At 37.3% G+C, this 7,341-nt stretch overlaps 1 long non-coding RNA gene across 1 annotated transcript; it reads left to right on the forward strand.

Annotated features, from left to right (window-relative positions):
• Positions 1-2,849: 2,849 nt before the first annotated feature.
• LOC139715195 (uncharacterized) lies at positions 2,850-6,197 on the forward strand. The gene is made up of 3 exons (XR_011709804.1): positions 2,850-2,908; positions 4,514-4,705; positions 6,038-6,197. It is a non-coding gene; the product is annotated as an uncharacterized lncRNA (long non-coding RNA).
• Positions 6,198-7,341: the final 1,144 nt, after the last annotated feature.

Consider the following 7,341-nt stretch of genomic DNA (forward strand, 5'->3'; position numbering starts at 1 on the left):
TTTTATGTGAAATGTTTGATCATGCAATTTACCTTACACAAGCAATGCAAACAAGCAACAGATTAAAGAATTAAAGAATCAACCAATCAAATCATCAAGTTAATACAGGCTGACAGATGTGTGGATTTAAAGTAAATCAAATTTCCATAAAAGAATATATATTTCTGAATGCATACTCCCCTATCCAGGATTTTTGTCGCTTTTGTTCTTCATTGTTGTCTTCTTGTTTTTCTTCTTTTTATAACTTTCATCTATTGTGATGATTGTTGTAGTACTTAATGATTATGATAATGATTTGATGTTAATGTTGTTGTTATCATTGATTGTCATCATTACGATCACCACCATCATGATCATCATCATCACCATTGTTGGTAATGTAATGATGATGATAGTAATGATAATGATGTACTTAGTAGTAGTTGTAGTAGATGCATTACTAGTGTAAAATAGACATATTCTTGAATGATTTTTTCTTGCACTTCAAGGGGAAAGGGTAAGGGAAGATACAGGGCAGGAAGACCACAAAATGAAGGCTGGGTGCAGCAGACATGCTCTTTGTTCATGGTCAGAAGCAATTCATTCAGCATACTGTGGAAGAATCATGTGACTGTGCAGAGTAATATTTGCTTGACTACACTGCCAAATTTTGCTGCTGAAACACACTGCCAAATTTTGCTGCTGAAACACACAACAACAACAACAGCAGCAGCAGCAGCAAAACAACACAACAGCAACAGCAACAGCAACAACAACAACAACAACAACAACAACAACAACAACAACAACAACGACAACAACAACAGCAACAACAGCAACAGCAAACAAACAGGAATGATATACCGTCGCTGGGGCGATAAGACCTCGTATCTACAAAATGTCAAATGTTCAGGAGAGCCAAAAAACATGCCGGCCAAAGCACTGTGGCGAATGGGATAGCCTTTCCTTTGACATGCCGTGGTGGCTTCATTTTTGGAGTAAGACAGTTGGGATTTGGACAGGACATCACTTAACTCATTATTTGACCATTAATCCAAAAAACTCATTTTCACCAAAATTGCAGATACAAGGTCTTATCACCCCAGCAACGAATTACACTATCTGTAGTCCAGTGGCAGATCTTGATGGGTAGGAGATAGAATAGGAGAAAACCATGAGAATGTGATGCATGCTTGTTTAAGGCAATCCTACCTGCATATCCATACGGATACAGCAGTTTTGCAATGTATCTTATCTGTCAAATTTTACCTACCTACGTAGATACATACATACATACACTGTACATACACACATATATTCATACATACATACATGCATACATACATGCATACATATGTAAGAGTAATATACTGTAAAGCGAGGAATTTTCGCGTGCACTTTAATTTCGCGAATTTCGCGAGCGCCAAGATTTCGCGAAATTAAAATGCCCGCGAAAGTCCTTGTTTACACTATAATCACTGAACGGCAGTTGTTACTTCGCGAAAATTTCATGCCATGAAAAAGGCTGTCGGCTCCAATTCGCGAAATATTCATGCCGCGAATATATCATGTTTTACAGTATCCTATGCATCCCAGACATTCATACATAGATCTATATATCCCCAGTGCTGTCGAGTTGCAGTAGTTTGTAGCAGCATCTCCCAGGAGTACACTGACTTTGCAGATGGCAAAAGTCGCTCATCGGCAAACTTAATATATACCTACTTATACCGAGGAAGTCACTGCTCGCGGCCGTGCGATGGTAGAACTGGTGAGTATCAGCGAAAAATATGGATTCGTTCTTGTTAACCTGAACTAACACACAAGCGAATGTGTACATCACAGGTCTTTGTGCGTTTCTCTCAGTCCATGAAAGTTCTGATCATGTGCTTGCATGTCTATTGATACTCCATCTATTTCATTAATTCAAGCTACAAAGCCAGCACGAAGCATTACAAGCTAAAAGGTAAAATATTGACTCGTGTGTTTTTTTTCTTAAGTCATTGAGGCAATGATGATTTTTTAAGGTCCTGTTTACTTTTGAGAATAGACACTTATAAGATTTTCAAGATATGACATTTCATGCATATGTACAGGTCTGTTGTGCCACAAAACATCCTATCATATATATATTTTTTTCGATAAAGCCTGAAATATAAGGAGATATCTGTACTTTCTCAATAAACAGTAACTTTATACCAGACGGCTTAGTCTGGAAACTTGTTTTTCTTTTAACTGTTTTCACGTTTTGTATATTTAACATGATTAACTTCGATTTTACGGATTCAAAATTTTTACAGGGGTTGTTTCTAGCCCTAGCTAACATTTTAGAACTATTCAAAAGCACTGGTAAATGCAAATGGTAAATTATGCCTTTGAATTAAAGTTCATTTCAACACCTGACATTCTCGAGCTTCAGACATGTCTTTGTCAGGGAGCATGAAGCTTCTATTTGATCTTAGTACTCGGTTATTTCGTATATCCAGATAGGCTCAATTACAGTGAGCCATAAAATCTGAAATTCTGCTAAGTTTTCATGATTTAAAAGAAAAAAAAGAGACAACAAAAAGTTTTTTTTCCCCCAATGTTGTTTCCGCATCTTTCAGTGAGACTTGTCGGAGGATCTGGCGAACATGAAGGGCGAGTAGAGATATTCTGTGACGGGGTCTGGGGCACTGTGTGTGATAACGGTTTTGATATGAACGCAGCTCACGCTGTGTGTAGACAGCTTGGATACTCGGGGGCTACCTCGGTCCATGCCGATGCCCACTTCGGAGAAGGATCGGGCCCCATTTGGTTAGATGAAATCATTCACTGTCCCACAGCAGATAAAAACTCCCTTTTAGAGTGCGGTCGATTTCCGTGGGATGCTCCCATTCCAACAGTTGTGGGCACAATAATGACGCAGGCGTAACATGTGCTGGAGAACGTGAGTTTATTTCATGTATCACATACTCTTTGGTTTGTTTTTTTGTTTTTTTGTTTGTTTTTATCAGTAGTGTTGTTATCTTCCTTGGTATTTGCATGGTGAAACTTTTTTTTTTGTATGTACTAGTCTCATCAACTCACACTCAACCCTCACACTTTAATCATAATGGAAGGATTGTCTCAAATTATTCTATATCTCGCTTGATACTCTGGTTCGATTAAAAATACAGAAATCATGATTGATCGAAGCCATGTCTGAATACAATTTGTTGAAACATGTAATTCATCTAATATGAACAAGTTGTGATTTTAACCGTACCCTAATATCTTATTTTGATCACGTCTTCATAATGCGAATTATCGTTGAATTCTGTCTATCAAAATCCCTTGAAGTTTTCCCAACGACGTGGCTTCTCAAACAGGGAGTGTTTCCTATTGCAATTCAGAAGGGACAGCATGTACTCACTCTTGAATTGTCACCAATGAATCAATCATAGCTTGAACAAACGATGATTAAAAGCAGAAAATCAAGTTTGTTTGAGTAGAACAAGAAGAATTGGAGGACTGAGTAGACTGCGTGAAACTTTATGTTTTTCTTTGAATAAAGAAATAAGAATGTAAATTTGACCGGTGTGACCAGGAAACAGATATTTACGATTACGTGTTGCAGCATTCTAACTCACATTCCATTTGCTTTGGTTGCATGTTAACAAAATTCAAAAAAATCTCTTTTCCCCTATGATTATATCAACAACCTTGTTTAATAATCTCTTTTAAAAGGTAATGGACTATACTGAAATATTTTTTCCAATGGTTGCAATAATGTGTTATAGATGGGAAATTAAATTTTCTTGTTATACAGTACAGAACATAAAGGATTGAGCTTGCGTGTGATATCATAAAATCATCAATTACTGTTTGATCGATAACAACTTCACAAAAATAAATCTGTACTTTTTATTTAGCTTGACCTGAATTTGATCAAACTTCCACTGTCCTGTTTCTCTAATTTTCTACTTCTATTCACACAAACCAATGATTGTCAGGGTCGACATTCCCTTTAACACTTTGACATTAACATGTAAGATGCTATGCACCGATTCTGTTATGGCCCCACATTATAATTCTGAATTACACAGTTTCTCTTTTCTGAAACAGTTGAGGAGCGGGTATGACACAATTAGGTATAAAAAAAGCTATACAATAAGTATTAATATTGAAGTTGTCTATGATGTCACATTCATGATAAAGATGATGAACTAGTTGGTCTATCGGTTCAAAAATCTTACTATGTAAGAGACTTGAACAGATTCAAGAAATATATACCACCGTCCCTCTTTCTGACCATTCACTTTCACTACTCAGTGGCAGATCTTTACATTTTTTTTTTGTTAAAACAAAAGAAATAAGGAGAAAAAGATGGGGCGTGCGCCTTAATTCTGTACAGGCGCCTCCCCTTTACGAAATTCCTGGATCCGCCCCGGCTACCGTTTCTTATTTATAGCAGATGTCGTGTGACTATGGTCAATGTGCAATCATTGTGCTGGATGTAAACGTTGTACTGAAGTACTGAGGGGCTGAATATCTTTTTTTATTTGTATTACAGGAGATCAGGAAGCTGCGGACACAATATTTAGGAACGCAGATTTGAATGCAGGTCTGGGTTACGGAGTTGATCGCTGGACTTACTATAACACAAGAAGTGAGTTAACATTCACCCCAACGACAACCAACAACGGCGATATACTTCAGTGTCATGTATACGGTGTTGTGCGCTCTGCAATTCTGGAGGTTACAGGTGAATTTATAAATTTTATTTCAGTGCATATATGCCAGTGATACTGTCGTTATTTCACAATCAGACACCACATTTGTATATTTATGCATGTATTAGTATATTCACATAATATGTGAAATATACGAAATTTACATGAATGATGAACCCCCGCAAATGTACATTCAATCTAGGGCACAAATCCAAAGACCTAGAAGCGTGTCTTCTTGATAAAGGCATCAAATACCATGGTGATGAAACGTGCTCATGAGATACCATGGTCATGAAACTCTAATATGTGTTTTTTTTTCTTCATATATTTGTATTGATATGAAATTCGACACGAGATGTAGTTTTGAGGAAAGGAATCAAATGTGACACATATCTGTTAACAATACTTCTTAAAACATTTTTAATGTCACGGGGTTTAAGAACTACATTTTTGCAATAATATCTAGGTAGACTTGTTTAAATTTCTTCGAAAGAGGAATGGTAGTTGCAATCTATGAACATTTTGACGAATTCAGCATTGGAAAGAATGCAATTTGGTGCCTTCCTGCACTAAATTATACAATTCCTAAGAGATAAATTTTCACTTGTCGTTAAAGAGATATCATGCTGTTATGAATTCCCGGTAATCTATCCAGGTACAAATGTATAATGTATGCTCGATAAAGTGACTATGCAATGTACCAATGTTATACACAATGATATCTTCGACAGTATTTTTGCGTGACGGGCACCATGCTTGTGTAAAAGTATATGTGTCTGTTTGATCAACTTACTCCATTAACTTCAATGCGTACCGCAAGTGACAACGTTGGTTTCATCAATCAAATTTATGAACAAATTAGAAACGGAAGAAAAGTGTTTGGTAAGCTTGTTGTGTAAAAAAAAAGAGTATCATTAGAATTGTGAAACTTTTATGATTTTGAGCAATTTGTATTCTTTTCAACGAGAAATCTAGCCAAATTGCATAGTGTCAAAATCTTTGAACAGTCTTACATGATTTCCTGAATATTAAAATACTTTCATGAATATGTCTTCCATGTTATCGATTATTGCGAAATAGAAATAATGTGAAGCAGACATTTGCATAAAGTTAGGGTCTAAAGACTCAATACGAACCCTATGTATTATTGATTCATAGTGTATTTGAAATGTGCACATCTGTAGCTGTGTTTATCTTCTTAGACTCCCATATCAACATTATGTTTTCCATTTTAAAGTTTGACTTTTTTTGAATTTTTTAATGATCTATGATTACACTTGAAAGAAGCTTTGGGGTTTATCTGTTAAAGTCTGAAACGGATAATGTTCGATGCAATAACGCTTCTATTCAATAATGGTAAACAGGTGGTGTAACCCAGTCCCCCGCCGGTACCATCAATCCATGTATCACTCCAAGTCCCGGTACACCCCCAGGAGAGAACATCTTATCCATCGATGCTGTAGAGATTAAAGGCGAGGATAACCTGGTTAATCTGGTCATCTCCTGTCACGTGAACTTCACTGATCAGCCGTCCCCGTACCTCCACACTTACACCATCGGGACTGAAAATACAACTCTATCGTCATCAAGCAGCGCCTCAGCCATCCCTCTCACCACGCCCCAATGCCTGTATTGAACTCACGTGCTCCTCGACGAACGGGATTGGAACGACCTCAGCCACTCTCACACACTGTCCAAGAGGTAACAAGTCTTCATACAGTGTGGCCAAAGTTGTGAGTTATGTAAATGATGCAGCATTCGTTGCGGAGATTTTAGTCCGTTGTAGTCGAATGTATTCATGTACATGTTTTCATTCACGCTCTCATCGCTGTTACGCATGTGTGAAATCACAAATCTACCATGCTCAGTAAAGCATCCTTACTTCTTAGAAACCTTTTTTTCAACCTTGAGTTCCTATTATCGAAACCATATGCATATCCACACTTATACTGTATACCCTGTTGTCAGTTACAGCGATAATTAATCTTGGTCATGTAAAGGTACTCATCTTGGTAAACGGCTGCTCTTTGTTTTATTCAACACGTGCTTCCTGAATATGTGGAAATCAAAATCAACGCCCTACAAATTTTGAGTATCTTTTTTCTGAAACCATAATGGACTCCCCTTCCGACCAGCAAAGTCAATCACATGAAGTTACCTCTATCTTTATTTCCAGTTGGTGTCCGGTATACAGGTTTGGACATTGATCAATACATAACAAATAATCAAATTCAACAGATAAGCCATCAGAAGGAATCATCAGCGTAGAGTTTGAGACTCAAGAGAATGATGAGTACGAACCAAGCCTCATCATTACTTGTCACGTGGATCCAGAAGATCAACCATTTCCACCAATCAACACGTACCTCATTGCAGTCGACGATAGCGTCATTTCCGATACAGCTTCTCCTACGGTGACGATTGACCCCAATCCAACACATGCATCGATGTCGTGTGTACTGGTATAAATGAATACGGAGAGACTGAAGCGACCAAGACCTACTGTCCCCCACAGTCAGGTAAATATTGCGACAAATTGCATTGAACGAACAGTGAAGAATTTAGAAAACGGCAATATGAAAGGCAAAAAGAAATGTTTCATTTCTTCGTTTATGACTGTCTGATATTAAAGATAAGAGGAAATATAGCTTTCAATAGCTTTTGTTCA

Source organism: Diadema antillarum, unplaced genomic scaffold (genome assembly GCF_040938485.1).
Source record: "Diadema antillarum isolate AM-2024a unplaced genomic scaffold, OU_Dant_1.0 seq00003056_RagTag, whole genome shotgun sequence".
NCBI lineage: Eukaryota > Metazoa > Echinodermata > Echinoidea > Diadematoida > Diadematidae > Diadema > Diadema antillarum.